The 22,822-nt window shown below is 37.7% G+C and overlaps 1 protein-coding gene and 1 pseudogene across 4 annotated transcripts in view; one reads left to right on the top strand and one right to left on the bottom strand.

The window, feature by feature from the left end:
- KANSL1 (KAT8 regulatory NSL complex subunit 1) overlaps positions 1–22,822 on the bottom strand; it is a 159,949-nt gene that overhangs the window by 54,717 nt on the left and 82,410 nt on the right. The window lies entirely within an intron of this gene.
- LOC119003842 (uncharacterized) lies at positions 13,945–14,045 on the top strand (annotated as a pseudogene).

Raw genomic sequence — 22,822 nt, forward strand, 5'->3', positions numbered from 1 at the left:
TTTTAAAAAATTCTAGGGTGGGCTGGGATGGGAGTATAAGACAGAAAACTGTACTTGAACAATAATTGAATAAATTTAAAAAATTCTAAATTGGTTTATAGAGAGGGGAAGGGAGAGAGAAAGAGAAACATGAATTTGTTATTCCATTTTATTTACACATCCACAGGTTGATTCTTGTATGTGCCTTGACTCGGGATCAAACCTACAACCTTGGAGAATTGGATGTTTCTCTAACCAAGTGAGAGTTACCATGGCCAGAGCTTACGCAGTTTTATAGTTGTTTTGGAGATAGAGAATTTGCCCATCTTTTCACCCACTGTCACTGGAACTCAATCATTTTTTACTTGATTTTTTCCTGAGTCAGTGTTTTAATTTTTATGGAGTTTGTATTATCTTCCCAGTGTTACCATAATAAGGTATCTCAAACTGGGTGACCTAAAAAGCAACAGGAATGTCATTTCTCACTTATGGAAGCTAGAAGACTGAAATTAAGGTTTCAGCAATGACATGCTCCCTCTGAAGACTCTTTCTGTGCCTTTCTTAGTTTCTGGTGTTGCTGGCAATCACTGGCATTCTTTAAGCTTGTTGTACATGCATCACTCCAGTCTCTGCTTTTGTGGTAACATGGGAGTTCCCCTGTGTGTCTTCCCATCAGCTTCTGTGTATGTGCACACACATGTAGCAGCAGCTTTATATACTAAATGGGGAGCTTTTTAACATCTAAAGGTCCATACACAGACCAACTCTACTGCCAAGAAAAGCCAAAGATTCTGTTTGTCTGCCTGCCACAGGACACACACAGATAAAACTCTTTACATACAGGTATTTCACAAACTAGTTAAAATTGCCTTCTAGGATCCTAATCTTGTGGCACACAATTTCTCTGGAATTGCTTTCTCAGGAGATAGAAATATTTTCTCCTTTAAGACATATAATAAAAAAAATTCAGCGATGTAGCCAAGTAAAGATCAACAGACAAAAAAACCAATAGTGCCCTGTATGTGCCAACAAGTAAAAAACAAAAACAAACCTCATTTTAAAAAAAAGAACTACTCATAACACCAACAAATGCTAATATTATGTACAAAAGATCTTTACCTAAAAAATAAAACCTGCCCTGGCTGGTGTAGCTCAGTGGATTGAGCAAAGGCCTGCGAACCACACGATTGCGGTCCAATTCCCAGTCAGGGCACATGCCTGGGTTGCAGGCCAGTTCCCAGCAGGGGACTCAAGAGAGGCAACCATCCATTGATATTTCTCTCCTTCTCTCCTTCCCTTCCCCTCTAAGGATAAATAAATAAAATCTTTAAAACAATAAAAAATAAATTAAGAAATTAAAAAAAAATAATAAAAAATAAAACCTAAAAACATCGAAGACCTATACCAGTGATTTTTTTTTAAAAGATGGCAATTGTCACATGAATCTATAAATTCTAGTAAGTTTCAGGTTTTTAACGGAAGCTGACAAACTGAACCAAAAACCTACATGGAAAAAAAGGACCAACAATGGAGAAATTCTATTATGATGAAATTTTCTAGAAAATCAGATTACTGGCTTACTGTAAAACTATGATAATTAAGGCAGTATGCAAAGACAAAAAGATCAATGACACAGAACCCCAAAACTTAAAACGGGACATATAATCAAGATGACATTCACATCAGTGGGGTAATATAGAACTCATTCAATAAATAGTACTGAAATAGAAAAAGTAAATTTAGTTCCCTTCTTTGTGATATAATCACATTGTTTTCAAATTTCTCACTCTGAAAAGCCGAACTTAAACACACAAAAAGAGTACCTTTGGAACTTCAGAGCAGGAAAAAATTTAAATCAAACACACAAACAAAAAACTTAGCCAATTTTCAACATACAACAAAAGATTCAATAAAATTAAAGGCAAGCCACTCACTGATACCAGATATCTGTAACATAACTACAGATTAACTATCAAAATACGTAACTACAATAAATAGGTTTAAAAAAGGCAACGTAAGAGAAAATTCACATAAGAAAATTCACGAGCCAATAAATACATAAAAATATGCCAGTATTAGGTCAAATACTAAAAAGTTGTTTCAAACACAGATCGGAAAAAGCAAGTGTGGTGAGATGTGGGAAACAGCAATTTGTGTATTGCCAGTAACAATAAAAACCGGCATAACCACTTTTGAAGATTAATTTGGAAATGCTTGGTTGGGTAAGTGGAGAATGTGCATACCCACCCACCATGAAATTCTATTTCAGAGAACAACCTGCACATCTGTATGAACAAACATGTTCAGTGCAACAGAGGTATAGCTAAAAATTAGTATAGTTTGCTAAAGTTAAACTGTACTAGACAAACTATAACTTATTCCTTTAATACATTTTTCTATAGCAATTAAAACATTAACTAGAACTATCTGTACCAACATGACTATCTCAGAAGACAATGTTGATGGAAAAGCCATATAAAAACTGAAACAACAAAAATAAGCACCGTTATCAATTTAATTATTACTACATGTATCAAGACAACAACAACAATGTGAAATGAGAAAACTACATAAAAACTAAAAAAGAAATAATAAAGACCGCACTAAGACATAAATAATAAATATATAAAAACACGCACAGGCCCTGGGCTGGTGTGTTTTGTGGACTGAGCGCAGGCCTGCAAACCAAAGGGCCACTGGTTTGCTTCCTAGTCAGGGCACATGCCTGGGTTTTGGGCCAGGTCCCTGGTTGGGGCATGTGAGAGGCAACCAGATATTGATGCTTCTCTCCCTCTCTTTCTCCCTCCCTTTCCCCCTCTAAAAATAAATGTTTAAACAAACTTTCATTTCAAGTACAATTATCTGTTTCAAGGTTGGCTGCAGCTGTAGTTCTAGCCCAAATTCAAGAAAAGAACCTCAAAAGCTCAAGTATAACCTCTGAACATCATTCCTAAATGCAAAGTGTCCTCGTTGTTTTTAAAAAGGCAAAGCTTAACAGCGCGCAGTCAGGAGGAGGGACCCAGAAAAAGGATTTGGAATGTGGTCCAGAGCTCAGGGTATCCAGGAAATATTAAGATGCCCTCACCCACCCCCAGGGGGAAGGGACAAATGGAGCAGGGCCATTGAGAGCTGTTTTGCATAGCAACAGTTTCGCAGCTAACCTCTGGAATGGTCATTTAACATATCTATAACCTTTAAGTGGTTTCATAGATATGTTAAATAGCCGTGGCCAAATTTTGAGCCAGGGAGAAGGGAGTGGCTTCTACCCAGGATGTAACTGGGGGCTGGTCTCGAGTTACAGTGCCTTCATGAGAGCTTGGAGTTGATTGGCTCCACGCCAAGGAGCCATACATGTCCAGACTAATGATGGGCAGCCCAGTAAACCTGTAATAATACGGGAGTCTTGGCAGGTGTAACCAATTGTGGAAGGAGTCGGAAATGGGGCTGCAAAGGAGGGCTGGCTCAGGGATTTAAACGCAGACACGGCAGCCATGGGGGAGAGAGCCATGCGGCTTCAGCAGAGTTAAGACCCCCCTTACCCAGGTGAAAGAGAGAGCCATGTGGTTTTGGCAGAGTGCAGATAGATCCCCTCTTTCCCAGGTGAAAGGGAAAACCACACAGCTTTGCCAGGATGGAGATCCCTGCAGCCAGGTGACGGAGAAAGACAAGGTGCTTTTGGTGGAGTGTGGATCCCCGCAGCTTTGGTAGAAGAGGTCCACACTGCTTTGGGGTGCTCCCTTTGGCCGCATGGCCTGGAAAGCAGGAGAGACTTTGACTGGAACTTGGTACAAGGAACTCCTGCCAGTGGAAAGTGCCACATGACTTTGGATTAATTGGAGATCCTACCTGGTCATCAACACAGCTGACAATAGCCGCGGCCTAGAAAAACAGGGCGTGTGCTCTTTCCCTGATTTAGGGTACCTGGAGGTGGCACGGGGCTGTGTTGGGGGGGAGGGGTGTATGTATGTGTGCACACACAAAGTCCCTAAAGGACTTTGATCTTTTAATGAAGGCGCTGGGCCTGAACAGCATTAAATAAACATTGTTTCCTTTTCACAAATCTCTGGCATTGAGAACTGTCTTTCCAATTGGCGGACAGACGAGCCCAGTAAGTGTTAGTTATACCCTCCTTGGGAGGGGCCCCTGTTTTCTGTAGCAGTTTTGGGCATCCCTCAGTGGGCCAAATATTGCACCCCGCCCCACCTCTGCTCTGTAACAAAGCTAGTTAACTTGCACATCCTCTTTCCAAGTCTTATTATTCTTCAAGGTTCACCACCTTCCTATCCTGCTAAATCTCTTGGTTTTTATGAGTTTATTTCACTTCTGAAGCTACTGCAATATCAAGTCCCCATCAATCACAGCTGGGCTACTCCAACAACCTCCTTAATTACTACTCCTAATATAAGTAACATACTACCTTTTCCTAAACAAACTCCTTTCAAACCTTATTTCTTCCTATCACTCTTACATGTATGGAACCACACATGCTCCTTTACTTCTCTTCAAATCCTGTGTTCAAGGAAACGGTAAAGTATAAGGGGAGTCAAATATTGTAAAGGACAGCATTCTGAAGCCCCCCCCAAAAGGTTAAATAAAATTAATGCAACATCCATTTAAGTGTATTCACAGCAAGTTTGTTTTAACAACTGACAATAGCTAGCCAAAATAAAACCCTAATGTTGAAAACGAAAGCAGAGCAAGGGAAAAATGATTTCTTGGCAAATTACCACACTTCCTCCTTTAGTCACCTTTGGTGGACAAAGAATCCTATAAGCAGTCTCTCCCACCCAATGATTCTGAACTTAGCTCATAAGCCTTCTCACAACAGTTTTCCGGGACACCAAGCACTCTGAATTGACAGGAAAGATGAAACCTATTTGTTATCTCTGAATTTAGATACATCTTAACCCAAAGAATTTTTTCTTTCTTGTTTGATGTCAAAAAAGGGAAGAAACCAAAACACTTTAAGATCTGAAAGTCTGAGAGTACAAAGTAAAAGATAATTACTTAAAACATTTCAGTTTGTAGAAACTTTGAGAAATAAATTTTTTTTCCATTGATATTAAGGAACAGCCCTTTTCAATTTTGCTGAAGCCAAAACTAACAGGAATTGTATATAGAAAATCTTACAAACACCAATATAAAACTGAGCCTCCAGATCATCTTTTTTGGACATTGACCAATAAAATAATAAAATGCAACATTAAGGGAATGCTAACAATCCCTAAATTATGAAGAGGTTTTATCCTACATATACATTTGTAATATGACAGTTTGGAAGTGGAAATTAGTTTCAGTAAAATTGTCACAATGTTGTAATGCAATTAATGGAACGAATGCATCATCCCAAGAGTCCAAAAAGTATCACTTGTTCAAAATACTAGAAACAGGGGCAAAAACCCCTGAACTGTGAGCAAAGGTGAAAGGTGTATAGTTAGCAATTCTGAGGTAAGCTGCGAAGGATGTTACCACACTCCAGTGGCAGAGCAGAACACCACAAAACATTATTCCATAAATAATAAGAGTTTGGTTTTCCTTAACAACAACAAAACCCCAACATGCCACAGAAACTCAGTTTACCAGATGTAAGGGTGGATTTCCCTTCTTGATATTTAAATGTAAATTTATTACAGATAATTTACAGCTCAAAAAGGCCAAGAGACACTGATTTAACATTAGGGTCATGCTTAAACATACGTAAAAATAACACATGATTATGGTTGCAGTGATACATAAATATAACAATGAACTGGTATCTAATATAGTCATTACCAATTATGAAGAAAAAGATATGTATTCCAACACTGATGAGTCTTGTAAAGCTCTCCTATTGCTTACTGTGCTGACAATTAGTGAAATAATTACTTTATCTGTGTTTTACAAGAATCTAGAATGAATTCTAACATACTGTTTTATATACTTTATTCCAGTTTGTACCTAATTATTTGTCTACATATACTGGGATACCACTGCCTGAGTGGGGAATTCATTTTAGCTCATATTTTGCTCCTTGCTTTTTATAAACACTATGGTTAAATTTGCTTTGCATGTATTATATAAAAATCCATTGAAATCTTACACTATAAATTGCTTTTTGAATACCTTAGTGCAGGAAAATACAGTACTAATATTTCCTTTTGTAATGCCACATGAATGGTGATTTTTTTAATGTTCCCAGCTATGCATGTGTTCGCTTGTATAAAATAGTATTATGTTGTATAGATTTCTCTTTCAGTAATATGAACTTGCACTTTAGCAGTTCTCTTTACAGTGTTAGAATATTACCACATCTAAAACTTATGATGTTCTAAGGGATCCAAGTGTATTAAAAAATCTATTGTATTCACTTGAACAACAAAAAAAGCCATCCCTCTAAAAGGCTCACCCTGGCTAGGTGGCTCAGTTTGGTTAGAGCATCATCCTGTGCACCAAAAGGCTGCAAGTTTCGATTCCTGGTCAGCGCATATCTAAGTTGCCGGTTCAACCCCCAAGCTGGGCTGGTAAGGAAAGCAACCAATGGATATTTCTCTCTCATCAACAAACATATCTTTGGATGAGGATTAAAAAAAACAACTCATATAAAAAAGCTCTTATAAACACTCTGAAACTACATAGTGAAAAGTACTTGAAAATTTAGGACTCAGCCCTGATCAGTATGTCTCGGTTGGTTGGAGCATCATCCTATAAACTAAAGGGTGTGGAACAATGTTTAGAATGGGGTGTAGCCTAAGAAGCCCCTGGAGGGAAAAATCCAAAGCCTTCATAGCCTTGGGTGGGTAAGGAAGAAACAAAGCGGGGTCATTAAAAGTTACTTTGCATAACAACAACAGCTGCCCATTGTTACAGTCCTGTTAAATAGCTTGTCTGCAGCTTGGGGCTAGGAAAATGGGCGTGACTTGAAAGCATAGGGTAGCAGGGAGGCGGTTTCCCAGTGGCTGTGCCTGCGCTAGAGGAGGAAGGTGGTTTTTTTGCATTGCGGGTCCATGCCTGCCCAGACTAACAATGGCAGCCAAAGAAAGGCAGGAGATACTGGAGGACTGGCAAATGTAACCCTTTGTGGAAGAAATCGGAAACGGTTTCACGGAGAAAGCTTTGGGCAGGGATTTAAACTCAAGCGTGGCAGCCACTCTGGCACTTGACCATGAGGCTTGGGAAGAAGGGCTCTTGGCCACGAAGGAAAGAGTAGTAAGGAAAAAAACATACTGTCTGTAGCAAGGAATTTTTTCCCATGTGGTCTGAAAGAGAGCAGTAATTACAAAGGAAGAAATAAATGCTCTGGCTAACTCCAAAGCTACAAAGGACTTCCTTGCAAAATCTTGACCTGCTGCACCTGAATTTTACCTGGACTGTTAATAAGCCTTGTGCCTTTGCTAAATTTCACCATAATCCAAAGTAAAACAGCACATGCCCTTCTGTACTATTACACAAAGGCCAATGGCAATGTACTCCAGATGCTGCATGATAAGGATATAGGAAACTTTTAAGGGTGTTTTGGGCTAGTAGCCTGGTAGAAAGCATGGGGGAGTTACTGGGTCTCATGGAAAAGGAGGGCTCCAAGCTAAGGTGCTTTGAGCACCACCAAGGTTGAAATGTTGTAAATAAAAATCTGCTCTTTCCAGTATTAATTGTTAGGTCTTTCTCTCACCAAGGTGCTACGGGGATGGGCCCAGGTCTCCTTTATAACATAAGAGCTGCAGGTTCGATTCCCAGGACACATGCCTGGGTTGCAAGTTTAGTCCCTGGTCGGGATATGAACAAGAGGCAACCAATCCATGTTTCTCTCCCTCTTTCTCCCATCATTCCCCTCTCTCAAAACAAATAAATAAAAATCTTTTAAAAAATATAACTGTTTTTTAAAAATTAAAGAGTTCGGCTTACACATTAGCCAATGTAGAAAACAAAAAAGGGATTAGTTGTCTTTAATTCTTTAAAATCATCTCACATGGTAAAGTTAACAAAAATGTTTCATTAGAAAAGGACAAAAAAGATCAACACAGAAACTTTTATATAAAGAGATTTAACCTCTCTTAAATTTGGGGACCAAGCTTCTAAAACCTCTTCTATTGCATCATAAAAATAATCTGAATCACTTAATTCAGAGATGGTTACCAATAATTTTGCAAAAATAAAAGCACCAGGAATGTAACTTCTGTTAACAGAAAAGGATTTGCAACACTGAATTCCTTACAGCTAACTTCTTATCAATGAGTTCAACAAAAAGATGATAAACCCTATCTGTAATGCCTACAGCAATGCCATACAGAGCAGAACACATGCAATGGTAGCTACTGCCTTTTCCTCAAAGAAAAAACTTGAATAGAAGATGAAGTTTATCTAAAAGTAACACTCAAAGTAAGTTAAGCACTTCTTTTAAGCCCACCTAGTTCAATTCTAAGATGCAAAATGTGTAATTCCATGAGAACAATGCTGGTGGGTTATCTTTTTCCTGATCTAAAAAAAAATTGTAATAAAAAAAGATTTTATTCATTTTTTACATAGTGGGGGAGAAAGGAGAGGAGGATAGTATCAATCAGTTGTCTCCTACATGCCCCCAGCCGGGAACCTGACCTATAATCCAGGTACATGCCCCGAAGAGAAATCAAACCACCAATCTTTTGGTTTGTGGGAGGATTCCCAACCAACTGAGCCACAAAAGTCTAGGGCTTGATCTAGAAACTTTAAAAAATCTCATTAAATCAACAACAAATATGCTTAAGACCTTAACAAAAACACCCTAATGGTGATAATTCCATCTTTGATTCTGCTTTCAGTCCTATCCCATTCTTTCCTTAAATGAAAACGAAGATTCCTATTAACAAATTATAATAACTGTCCACATCAAGTTACACACAACATTACGTTCAATCAAAAACTGGTAGATAAATTATCTGACAGAGTTATGTGCGATTTCCAAGTGTGCAAAAAAGTTTGAGGCACCTAAATTCTGAAATCACCACATTCTTTAGATGACATAAAACTAGTAGACTAGAGTAGGTAAAATTGAGATCATCCCTGAACACCCAGAGCACACAGTTGCTAGATTCATGGGATAGGATTAGAAAATTCTGCCATTACTGAAAGTCACATCAGGAAAAAAAAAAAGTATACACAAATATTCACTACCTTGCTCCAGAACAGTGTGAAATGGGGAAGAGCAGGGAAGACAGGTTTAAACCAAGTTAAAAAATGTATATAATCCTGGACAATGTAAATTAACTTCTGGTAATGACGGCAACATCTGCCTCACAGGACTGTCGTGTTCATAAAATGATGTGATCCTAACTGCCAAGTACAATACGTGTATTAAAAAAGAACTATTAAATAAATATAACCTTGAATTTCAATTCCATATAATAAAAGATAAAAAAGGGGATGAGAAATAAAATCTCTGAGAGGCAAATAAATTCAGAAAATAGGTGTTTTCAGTTAGCAACAGAATCCTGAGTTTCTTGAGTGTTGGGCTTTGTAGTCACCTAAAAGGAAGTACCACTCTAAGCTGTAAAACCAAAGTAGTTACACTAGAATAGACATTGTGTTCAGCAAAATATAAAGAGATGGAGGAAATAAAGTACAGGGGGGAAAACAAGTTGTCTAGCATCCAATTTCCCAAATAAATAAATAAAACTCAGATAAGAATGGGTTAACAAACAGTTTGTATCTGTCACTCTACTTAAACCAAATTATCTCTGAAACTGAAATGAGATTTGTGCATTTTGGCAGAGTATTTTAGCCAATCTTTCAACCTACCAGTGAACCCTTCCTGTCTTCCCCCTTCCCTTTAACACCCCTCCCCTTAAAGATGTCTTTATTCATGGGGGAACAAAAAAAGTCACTGAGCTGAGACCTGGGGTTTCGAGGGTGAGCTACACAAAATCTATTCCTTTTCTCATGGAGCTTGCAAGACGAGCAAACACTGAATAATTACAAACTAATTTTTAAAAAAAATGATTATGATACAAACCAAAATTTCAAGATGCAATAAATGTATATTATGGGGTAAAAAGAATGGCTAACTAAGAGTGTAACAAGAAAGATTTTCAACATATAGTGACATTCAGAGGAACACAAAGTAAAAGTTTACCAGGCAGGTAAATACACACACACACACACACACACACACGCGCGCGCGCGCGCGCACGCGCGAGAATAGTTCAAGTAGAAGAAATAGAACCTGTTAAAGTGCTGAGGAGGAAGAAGCATATCAATTCTAGGTACTAAGAGAAAGCAGAATCTCACAAAAGATCCAAGGGGTAGATAGAGGCCTTGTCATTCGAGGTCTCATATCACAGAGTATGGTGTTCAACTGTGTTCTGGGAGCAAATGAATGGTATAATGGGATTTTTTAAATCAGGAGAGTGGCATCATCTCATTAATTATGATAAAAACACATTCAGGGGTAATTAAAGATGTTAATAGAGACCCGATCCAGGAAATTACTGTGATATCCAGATGAGAGAATTTGGTGACCAGTGGGAGGTGAGACCCATTTAACAAGTATTTGATCACCTATTATTTACTAGGAATTATATTAAGTGCTGGGGATAAAATACTAACAAACAAGAACTGTGGCTCATTAAGCTTAGAATTTGATGGGGAAGGCAAATGTTAACGAACAAATAATCATGCAAAGTGTGAGGTAAGAGATTATAACGATGACATCAGATTTAGATGGAAAAATGTGGAAGACTTCTCCATGGTATAAACATTTAATCTGTGCTCCAAAGAATAAATTAGGACTTGAGACAGGCAAATTTGCCTGGGATGAGAGGTAAGAGATGTGGAGAGGCATAGGAAATACCAGGGACTGTAGTGTGTTTTAGAAGAAGAAATGACATGTATACAAGTTATGTAGCTGGAGCTCAGACAGTAAACAAGGAGAAGAACACACCGAAGTTCACACCGACTGTAAAGAGGAAGGGCCAGATCATATAGAATCTGTAATACAGCTGCCCTCATCTTGGCCCATGCTTTCATTTATCTTGGATTCTTTAAATATAAAAAATTTCATATACAAACTAAAGGATAATAAACTCTCATATAACCACCAATCAATTTCAACTATCAACTCTTGACCAATTCAATCTTACATATAACATCTATCTCTCATCCCCATGGATTAATGTCGAAGCTAATTCCTATCATCAAACCATTACATCTGTATATATTTACACATATAAATCTCTGAAAAGTTCACTTAAAATGTCTACATACTTTAATAATTAAAAATATACTAATTCCTTCCTGTCAAATATCCATCAAATTTCTTGATTGTCTCAACTGCTTCATCCAAATTAAAGTTAAAATACGATTCCTAGCAATTTGTGGGGAAAAAACAAATTTGTCCTTTAGAATTCCTTATGTTGTGGATTTTGCCACCGAACCCTTGTCACAAAGCCCACACTTCTGAACTCTACAAACGGACACTTGTTATCTACCTTTAGTTTTTTATTTAGTGTTCTGTAGATCAGGTGATAAATTATTTGTACTTTTGTACATTAAATTTTTACATGTTTAAGACTGATGTGTACTAAAACACACCCAATCTTTAAACAATTATTTAAGCTACCTCAAACTCTTCAATGACCACATGTCAACTTGTTATTAAACCTGGTAACATACATAATATATAACCTACCAAGCACAATAAAAAGTAGTAATTCTCCAATAGAGCCCCTCGGCAATACTCAGACCAATCTACCTGTCACACTCTGTACTAGTCTCTAACCTGAAAATATCCAGAAACAATTGTCCCTAAAACTCACCTTCCTCAATGAAAGTCTCTCCTAGTCAAACTTACCTCACAAGTCATTACTTTGTATTCTTCCAGCTTAGTGTGATCCTCTTCTTTTGTTATTTACATGTTGTATATTTCTGAGTCATATGACACATGACTGGTCTTTAACCAAATTATCTGTGCCTTCCTACGGGCACAACTTACAATGTATTTTAACTGTAAATCAATTTTCCACGATATCTTAAAGATAGTAATCAACAGGAAATATGAAAAATGGAAGGCGTAAGAAGGGGCAATCAAAAAACCCTGGAATTTATTTATAAAAAATTGTGTATTTATTCTTACATGTTTAAACTTTAGTCACCTTCAAAGTACTCTCCATTTGATAAAATACACCTATCAAGACTTTTTTCCACTGATGAAAACAGTTTTTGAACTCGATTTTGATGTGCTTTAGTGCTTCAGCCATTTGTTTTACCTCTTCCGCATTGGCAAAATGTTTCCCTCTGAGGATTTTTTTCATGGGGCAAACAAACAAACAAAAACAATGTTGCTTGGCAAGATCGGGTGAGGCACAAGGTCATGCCGTTTTTGGTCAAAAACTGAACACTCAGTGTGGTGTGGGCAGGTATGCTGGTAAATCATCCATCATGAAATGGGCGAATGCCCTGAAAGTCTTCATAAAAGAATTCACTGAAACTGAATGCAGCCCCTCACAACAATGCCCAGCTAGTACAGATATAGATGGGTTCCTAGAACACTCACTCACCTACTATATAGTACAAGGGGCCCAACCTCCAGAAGATAATTATGTTTGTTGGGGGTCCCCCCATGAATTTGGCCGCTCAAGTTGCAAACTGTTAAGAAAACATCTAACTGAAGCCTAAAAGACCCAGAAGACCTTAGATATATTAAAAGTGTTTGGATGGAGAAAAGTACAGCATGACAAAAAAGATGAACTTACAGTTCGTAAGTTCATCTTATAGTTCCTAAGTGTCTTATAGTTCTTGGCTGGCTATAGGACTGGACATAGAATCTGAGCATGAAGATATATAGAACAAACACTGGCCTAGTTACTGTGTCTTTTTGAGAGAATAGAGCTCTGTTTCAAGAATAAAGCAAAACAACAAAGTTAATACTGAAAGGCTCTCAGTTACTCGAAGAATTGCTACGCTAGAGTGGCTCCTCCAGAGTGAATCAACCAATTTTCTGTCTCCTTCTGTGCCTAGAGAGTTCATCTTTTTAGAGTAAATTCCACTTAAAAACCTTTAAAAAAATTCACACAGATTAGAATATTCAAATTCTGTAAGTAAGAATAATTCCTTCTTTAAAAACCTCAAATAGCTAATTAATCCCAGTCACTCAAAAGCCGTAAATTAAAGAGTAGCTATTATTTTTCCATAAAATACATTTTTCATTTTCATCGTTAACTTTATTGATTTGGATATTTTGAGTAGGATGGCTCTCTCCCACAATAATGTTGAGAGTTCTCAATTACTGTCTCCTGTTGATTGCTATCAACTTTAACTGGTCTACCACACTATGAGAAACTGTCCAGTGAGAAATCACCAGCACAAAACTGTGCAAACCACTTGATGCATTCAGTCACAGAACCTTTGCATTTCAGTTTTTTTCCTTCCTTGAGGTAATAATAAAGCATAATGTGCCAAAAATGTTGTACATTTTCCTTCAACTTCAATATTAAAAGAGCTACCTCAAAATCCACTAATTTGGTAAGTTTTAAAAAAATGTACGCTGATATGACAGCTGTCACAACACAATCTAACAAAATTGTTTCTAATGAAGTTAAAGACAATTAAGCCCTACGAGAGCCACCTCACAGAAAAAAACTAACAAAACTTTTTGGCCAACCCAGTATCTGATCCAGCTTACTCGCCTGAGCAAGAGACTGACAAGGATCACTTCTTACAACTGAAAGTTTCTCAGAAACATCACAGCTTAGACTGGGAGGAAAACAATCCTCTCTTCCCCATTCTCCAACTCCCCAGCCCTGGGCTCCTTAAACGAGTGGAAGAGTAGAAAAGCACAATGTACAGTACTGACAAGGAGGAGGAAGGGGCAGTGAGGATACCAGCTTGTTTTATTCCATGAAATCTTGTTTCTGGAGATCTCCAGCACAATCAAGAAATCTTTGTATTGAATCCAACAGATTAACTGTATATCCATAGAACTTCCATGAAGAAACATTTAAAAACAAACCTTACAATGAAGTGCTCACTGCAGCACATACTAAAACTGGAACGATACAGAGAAGATAGCATGGCTCCTGTGCAAGGATGACATGCAAATTCACGAAGCATTCCGTATTTTTTAAAAAACTAATGAAAACAAAATATAGCTTGTAAAGAGTATGGTGTTTGGAGTCACTGAACACTGAAATCCAAATTGTGGCCCTGCCACTTAATTACTACTATCACTTAACCCGGTATCAAAAGATCAAGAAACAAAATTTCTTATCAATGCTCCACCTTCAGGAGTAATGGTCCAACTTTACTGTATATAAGAAATACCAGGGAGCTGAAATGAGTCCTGGGGATCTGCATGAATAAGAAGCCTCTTAGATAGCTCTTATGCAAAAAGACCATACTTTCAGAAATATTACTTAGAGCTACTAAGGTTTAGAAACAAAAGATATTATCTTCAAGAAAATGAAGTCTCATCAAGATCAACTTATCAGTTCATAAAAATAAATGTAAGAACTTCTGGTACAAGCAAGATGGTGTAGACTCTTTCCTCCTAGTCCATACCAGCAGAAGACAACTATAAATCCTAGAAATATTGCAAGAGGCAACCAAATAAAAACTCTGAAAGGTAGAAAGGGGAAGGTGAACTGGTTGGAGACCTCAGGATTAGAACAACACAGTAACAGAGCATCTTTAAAAAATTCCATTCAATAAAACAAACACTAAGGCCTGGTATTAGGAAACACTTTCAACCTAACAGAAAGCAGCCCAGGGAGGCTCATCACTCCCCTGGATGGAATAAAACAACAGTACCACCCACAATACCAAGCAAGCCCTGAAGCAACAGCAAAGGAGATGGATCAAGGAAGGGGTCAACTAACAATTAAGAAATAAGAGAGCAAGGATAACATTCTAAAACTCCATTTCTCTCTTTCCTTTTCACAAATACTCATTTCATCTATTCTCTTTCCTCCCATTATCTCTAAAACGCAAGTTATATCTCCCATTTTCCTCCTGGCTCATTCCACCTCGCCACTGCTTTCACTGACATGCCAGGCTATTGACCCCAGTCCTTTACTTGGTATTCCCAAGGCAGAAATCCTCACTTTCTTCAGGTCTTTTCCTCAAATCACTTCAGTGAGGCCTTCCCTTGACTACCCTATCTTAAAAATGAAAGCCTTCACCCTTCCCTAAACACACACACACACACATCCATATTTTTCTCTCCTCCCCACCCCCCTTCTGATTTATGATTAGAAGTTACATGTAAAATATTTTATCTGATTGTCTGCTTCTCCCACTAGAACCCTCTCTTATGAGGACAGCAGGGATTTTTGTTTGTTATTACATTTCTGGTGTCTTTAACAATGCCTGGCACATGGTAAGTGCTGAAATACTTGTTGAACAGGAGAGGGGACAACAGGAAGAGAAAGTGGGAAGGACAGAAATAATAACCACGATCCTAACTTTTTCTGGCAATAGATAAAAACCAAAGTAACCCTACAGTGAAGCTAACCCCTACCTTATTTTGTGCCAACTGATCTCATAAACCACTCTGGCCCCTCTTGCCCAAATGCGCCACACAAAATTATACACCACAGTCTTGGTCCAAACCTCCACTGACCAGAGAAAATAAAGCTGTATTACACAGTGAAAACTACAGCAAGGTATTTCATCTATATCCACCAAGCACACACAACTTGACTGGATGCTTACTGAGGGTACCATGACACAAAATTCTCACATCTCAATTCTCACACTTAAAAAAATTAATATGAGAGAGAGAAACATCAATTTGTTGTTCTACATTTTAATGCATTCATTGGTTGATTCTTTTAAATGCCTTGTCCAGGGACTGAAGCCATAACCTTGGCATATCGAGATGATCCTCTAACCAACTGAGCAATCATGTCCAGGGCTCAATTCCCCTACTTCCAAACCATTTTCTAATAGTTAGAATCTTGAATTATATGATCTACATAAAATATTCTATTTCAAAGTTTTCTTGGCAATTTTTGAACATTCCTTTATATGAACTTGAAAGTTGTTCTGTCAGGTTCTTCTTTACCAAATAGTATGTAAATCTGCTTCCCACCTTACCTCACCTCTTAAAAAAAAAAAAAACCTTAAGAAATAATTTTTAATGACCTAGTCAGCCCAGAGATCAAACTAGCTTATAGTACCACCTAGCTTTCTTCATGAAGGCACAAACAAAGACAGTTTTCACTGTCCTAACAATTGGGCAACACCAGTAAGGAGCGATACAATGTTAAGTACAACGCCTAGCATTACAATAACTGCTCAGTAAAGGGTAGCTACCACCGCCCTTACGAACTTCTGGCTACCACACCTGGCTGAACTAACTCAGCCACAACAAGGTACTATATTTTCTTTCATCTAACGACAAACATTTGTTTTGGTAAATGTGTATTCCTTAAACACACTTGAGAAACAGGAATCTGAGACCAATTATTTTTCATTCTGAATCGAGTTAAAGCATGTCAGCATGGTACATACAGACAGGCCATACTGGAATTTTTAGTAAGCAGAGGCCAGTGATGCTGCTGAAATACTACAATATGTAGGAAAGTCCCCACAACAAAATGTCAATAGAATGGAGGGTTAAGAAATCCTGTTTTATGTGAGTCATTGATTAGTATAAAATCTTACATTTCTCAAGGCAACTCTGCCTTTTGGTACTCCATGGCCCCAACATTTTTTGCAGGCTTTTTGGCTAAGAAGCCACCAAAGTCTTGAGGTTCTTTCATAATGAGGTGAATGGCCAACACAGAAGTTCAGGCTGTGACCCAACATTTGGGGTGAGGGGGAAGAATACAACAGAAAATATCAGGGTATGTAATATGTAGAGTATATATGTAGTAAAGGAAACTTTTTGGTTGGCATATGCAAGCCAGTGGTTCTTCAGATTCACCTGCAAGTACAAGGAATCACACAAACTATCTTATTGTAAATGATGTTTAAAACAAGAATTTAAAGCCACTGTTCAGTTCTCTCATCTACAAAATTAATAAGCTGCACTTAAAAAAGGACAAGGCTCTTTAGTTACAAGATGTGATGAACTGCCCTGGCTTGGGTAGTTCAGTTGGATCAAACATAGTCCGAATAGTCCAAGGTTGTGGGTTTGATCCCGTCAGGGAACATACAAGAATCAAACAATGAATGCAGAAATAAATGCAACAACAAATCGTTATCTGTCTCTCAAATCAATAAATAAAAATATGATGAACCTATAATCATCAGCTGAAGTATATTCTGTATGTACAGCTATAATTTTTACTGGGGTAGGAAGACTAGATAGATACCTACAGGATCAAATTCACTTCAGAAGCTTCAATAAAATTATTTCCCTTAGCTACTAGACTCATATGGACTAGGATCTTGATATGCCAAGTCTAAATCTAAATTACCCTCCTAAACATGCCAAAAACTTTTAGAACCAAAAGAAACATTAGAGATTTCCTCTAAGTGTCTCAATTTTTAAGTGATCAAAATGGGACCAAAATGGAACCCAAAGAGTAAATCACTTTCTCAGAGTTTAAGTCAATTCACAGTCAGGCTCTTAAAGCAAACATTAGTCAAAGCTCTCAGGAGAGTATGGCACACAAACATCAGCTAAAAGCTAACATTCAAATTTTAAAAATTACTATGGCTGCTTTAAGTAACTGGCACAGGTTAAGTAACTGTGACTCAAATGTCTTTAAAATGTAACTATTTTACTGACTCGGATATGACTCGTTGATCAGTACTACCATGTTTGACATTTTTCTAATATAAAAAATTAAGCCCAATGCTTTATTCTTAGAAATAAGTACGAAACCTATAAATAATGGAAAACATACACAAATCAGACAATGGCAACATCTACACTAAACTAGTAAGGAGTTGCACCATTAAAGGCCCCAACCTATTCGTTAGTTACATAGCCCTTAAGTTTCTCCACTTGCAGAATTGGTCATGAGGACTCTTCCAGCCCTAATACACTACCTATCTTTGTTCCTAAGTATAACATTATAAACAGGAGACTGTACATTTTACTGACAGTTTAAGGCATATTCCTGCAAACAAAGTGCCTACTAATTAATAATGAATTAAAACAACTGGTGAGTCAAAGTATGTAGGCTCTGTCTCTCTAGTTAGCTTTTAGAGCCAAGCACTTCCTGAACTACAAAGTATGTACTCACTGATTTTTGTTTACTAAGAGCCCTGGACTCAACATTTAAGACTAGACCATCTACTCGAGTGAGAATGGTTAAGTATTCAAACAATCTCACTCTTTCTTAAACATTCTAAAGAGGGAAGAAGGCTACATTAATTCCTAACTTGCTGAACTAGGCCTAGAAAAATTTTATCACAATATTCTTAAACAGACTACTATTAAGTTCCTCCCTATGAGTTCTACATTTTGATAAAGTTTATAATAATTTTCCCCAGACAATTTAGTTACCACCACATGTTAACATTATAATCTTGTAAGCAAGGGGGGAAGTCTCTAATGCACTAATCAATGGTAATTCTTGATTGAAATGTTTTTAAAGGAAAAGAGAATGGCAAATCATTTTTAAATTGGATAACGAAAGCAGTCCCTGATTAAGTCATTACTCTCCACCGAGAGCCAACTGAGTGATTAGGTAACTAACTTCCAAAAAATAAGTCTTAATCCACATCATTAGATAATTATTTCAGCATTTAACAGTAATGTTAATTTCATCACAGGTCATAAATTACATCACAAAGAAAGATTATGACCAGATAAAAGGTTAAAACAACTTTTATTTAACAGTCTCTCCTTTTGATTTAGACACCCTCTAAAGACCTGTCCAGGTTAAGGTCTCTCACTGGAACTCCGTGCTGAAGATCATAATTTTTCTCTTACAATACTTAGCTATTTTCATAAGTAAGGCAAGCAGAATCATTTTAAAAAACAAAAGATTACAACAGACTTTTCATTCACACCTACTGCAAAAGAGGAAATAGTATAAAGCTACAGAGAACAGCAACAGTTCTGTATAAAACCCTCCCCCTTCAACTACCACCAATTATACAGTTCCTGAAAGCTAAACAGAAATCCTAGGGGAAAAATACACGTCCTAAAGATAAAGATAATTTCAAAGGTATATTACACAATGGTATATACAGCTTTTCAGGTAGCTCTATGTGATTTCAAACTAAATTAAAGACAAAAACTTCACTGTAACATTATGAAAGAGAAAGTTTATTTGCAGGACACTCCTACCCCGCACCCCCCCCAAAAGTGAGTTTAAACAATCTAAGCAGCTTTAGGGAAGTCAACAGGTAACAACCTTTTGGGAAGGGCAGAAATATTAAGACAATCACAAAACATGTACACACAGTTGTTGTTTATTTTAATCAACGTATGGTTGTTGCCTCTCGTGAAACCTCTGCTGGGAACTGGTCTGCAACCAAGGCATGTGCCCTGACTGGGAATCAAACCTCGTGTGGTTCGTAGACCCTCACTCAATCCACTGAGCTACACCAGCCAGGGCTCTACACAGTTTTTAATCCACGCCCCCCGCCCCGCCCGCCCCCGGCTGCTAGGATCATCACAGAAAGCGGTAAATGCTTAAGATGCTCACAGACATCAGGCAAATGCCACAGAACCACAACAGTGTGTGCTAACCCCCAGGGCAGTAAACCAAGGTGATGATGGAGCAGAGAGGGAAGGGAGTCTTCAGGATTTAAAAATACAATAGAAAGTTGGGTTCACTTCCCATTTCTGATCAGTTTTAGAACTCACATTACTAATTACTAATTATAGAATCACAAAAGAAAAGAAAGAACCCCAGGAACAAAGGCTCTTAAAGATAAGGCAATTACCTGCCAAGACTTACAGCAGAGTGAAAGCTAGACCCCCACTTTCAACCAAGAAGACTTTCTACTACACAAAAATTAAATATTTAGTAATTAGGATTTTGTTACAAATAGCCAGGTTACAAATATTCATCAAAGGAAACACTGATAAAGTTGAACAACCTGTTCAACTATTACGATTTTTCTCATAAGACACAAAGCATAATCTTCATTAACAGCCCTCCAACAAATTCTCTAGTAGAACTCAAATATTTTTCTAGCAGCACGTAAAAGCTCTATCATTTTTCTCTTTCACAGCTTGGTACTAGGGAATTATTTCATACACAACAATAATAGGCCTATTGAGCCTAAGAGTGCTTGAAAATATTTTTTAGTGGTAAAATAATTTCAGTGACCAACAGTAATGTTGTAAAAATGTTTCCAATTTTTAAAGTATAAACTGGTGCATCCAACTCTGAAAAACAATTGTGTTATGGTGGTTTTAAAAGGTGGCTGCAAGCCCCAATCAGAGCGACTCAGTTGGCTGGGCACTGTCTTACTCCAGTGAGGGGCATGGGTTTGGTCCAGTCTGGGAGCATGAGGAGCAAACACTGATGGTTCTTTCTCTCTCTTCCCACCCTCCCCCCGCTCTAAAAAATAAATAAATATTTTCAAAAATAATATAAAAAACATGGCTGCAAATTCTCTGACACTCCTCCCACGGAGAGGTAGTATTCACTGTCTCTTCCCCTTGAATCTGAGAGGGCTTGTGACCACCTGAGCCAATAGAATATCCCAATTTGGTGGGAATGAGACTACGTAAACTTCCCTGATCAGTTTATATGAACAGGCAGTTTCCATCTTTTTTTTGCTATATACAAAGTCTGACAGCCCTGAGGCTTGTCATGCTGAAGAGGCCAAGTATAGGCACATTTTGCCAAGGGTATCCAATCCAGCTGAGCAAAATCCTCCATGAATCCCCAACAAGGTGCCACACATATAAGGGAAGAAGAGAAGTCATCTTGGAAGAGACCCTCTATTGTTTTGCCGAAAGCCTTTGTATCTTCCCAAGCTGAGGCCTTAGTCATCCTGAAACAGAGATAAGCCATTCCAACTATATTCTGAATTCTAACCCACAGAATCTATGAGAAAAATAAATCTTGTCTTATGCCATTCAGTTTAAGGTGACTTGTTAAATGACAACATATAATAGAAAGTCATTACATCAATAAAGTTGAAACTTGCATAGTTGACCATGCAGCAATTCTAATCATGGATATAGACCCAAAAACCCCACCAGCACACAAGTAATAGGAGGCATGTTCAAGAATGTTCAGAGAGAGCCCTGGATGGTGTAGCTCAGTGGATTGAGCAAGGGCCTGCGACCCACACGATCGCAGTTCGATTCCCAGTCAGGGCACATGCCTGGGTTGCAGGCCAGGTTCCCAGTAGGGACAGTGCAAGGGGTGACCAATCCACAATGTATCTCTCAAACACTGATGTTTCTCTGCTTTTTTCTCCCTTCCTCCCCTTCTAAAAATAATTTTTTAAAAAACTTAAAGCTAGTTAAAAACAATTTGCATCTACAAATCAATTCAAAAAAGATACAAATGATTGTATTTATATAAATAATATAAAAGGCCAATAAATACAAAGCAAGGGTTAAAATGAACTACATTAATAGGTCAAAGCAATAAAAAATTAATAGGATGATCAAACTGAAGGAGTCTTAAAATTTTATCTAGTATCTGCTAGGTTTCAGGGAAAAATTGCTGACCAAACAGCAGTTCCATTTTGGAGAACAACATTAACAGGATTTATTCCCCCAAACCTTAAAACTGTCTTTATCCCATGACCAAAAGAAAAACCAAAAAACCCCACAAAAAACAACAAAAACCATATCTAGAAATTTAACCTGAGACAATAATCTGTGATGGGAAGCAACTTTTAATCACAACAATGTTTTTTAAACTCCTAAAGAAGAGATCACAAACTCAGGTTGCATTCCTGAAGTTAACTGAATTTTCTTTTAACTCCAGAAAGACACCAACATTTTTACAATGTGTGGTCAGCACTTTAAAATCTATTACATACAAAGACAAGATCTGCCAATGCTGGGTAAGTCTCTCAATAACTATTAGCAGCTGATCCCTTCAGATGTGTGGCGCATGACCTACAGTTCAAAACCATCCCCATCCTGAAAGAGCTTGCTTCATTTATATCATATGCCTGATATCCTGCAGGGCTTTCTAAACACTTATTTTTGGTTCTCACCCCACTGCCCCCGGTTTCAGATTCAGTATGTCCAGCTTGTTAATGGAATTCCCAAAAGCTAGGTCCCTAGCTGATGTTGCTCAGTAGATGGGACTTTTGGCCTTTGAACCAACAGGTTGCTGGTTTGATTCCCAGTCAGGGCCTTGTTAATGGAATTCCCATTAACAAGGTGGTTTTAGAATTTCTAGTAAGTTTTTAGAAGATGCTAATGATGCTGGTCCAGAGACCACACTGAGAACACCCTAGACCAGCAATTTTCAACTGGTGTGACCCTAAAAATTTTAAAGCCTAACAATACTTGACTATTTAGTCAGGGGCACTGACCTCTTTTCCTTCACATTGTTAAATAAAAAAGGGACAACAACCAATACAGCAATAACCATCTGATGTGAACCAAAATTATGCCTATTTCTTTTCAGACAGGCCAAAAATATATTTCTTGGTGTGCCACAGAATTTTAACCTAGTTTATGTGTGCCACAAGGTGAAAAAGGTTGAAAATTGCTGCCCTAGATTGATGAAGTTCCCTTACAATTATGGGGTACTTGATCAGTTTTGGGAATTCCATTAACAAGGTGGAGGAAAGGGGGTTGGAAAAGAGGAACGATACACAACCAACAGTCACTGCAGATGTCATAGTGCTGCCTCCACTAATTATATCAAAGGTGGAAAAAACCACTGCCCTACATTAAATGTAGTAATTACACCCAGATTAAATTTAGTCCTATTTTTTATTCCACCTTTTTCCTCATGGTTTTATCTACTCTCTAATTACCTCTTCTACAGGTCATGTATATAAAATA

This window comes from Sturnira hondurensis, unplaced genomic scaffold (genome assembly GCF_014824575.4).
Source record: "Sturnira hondurensis isolate 20B ecotype Veracruz unplaced genomic scaffold, ASM1482457v3 Scaffold0018728, whole genome shotgun sequence".
NCBI classification, from domain to species: domain Eukaryota; kingdom Metazoa; phylum Chordata; class Mammalia; order Chiroptera; family Phyllostomidae; genus Sturnira; species Sturnira hondurensis.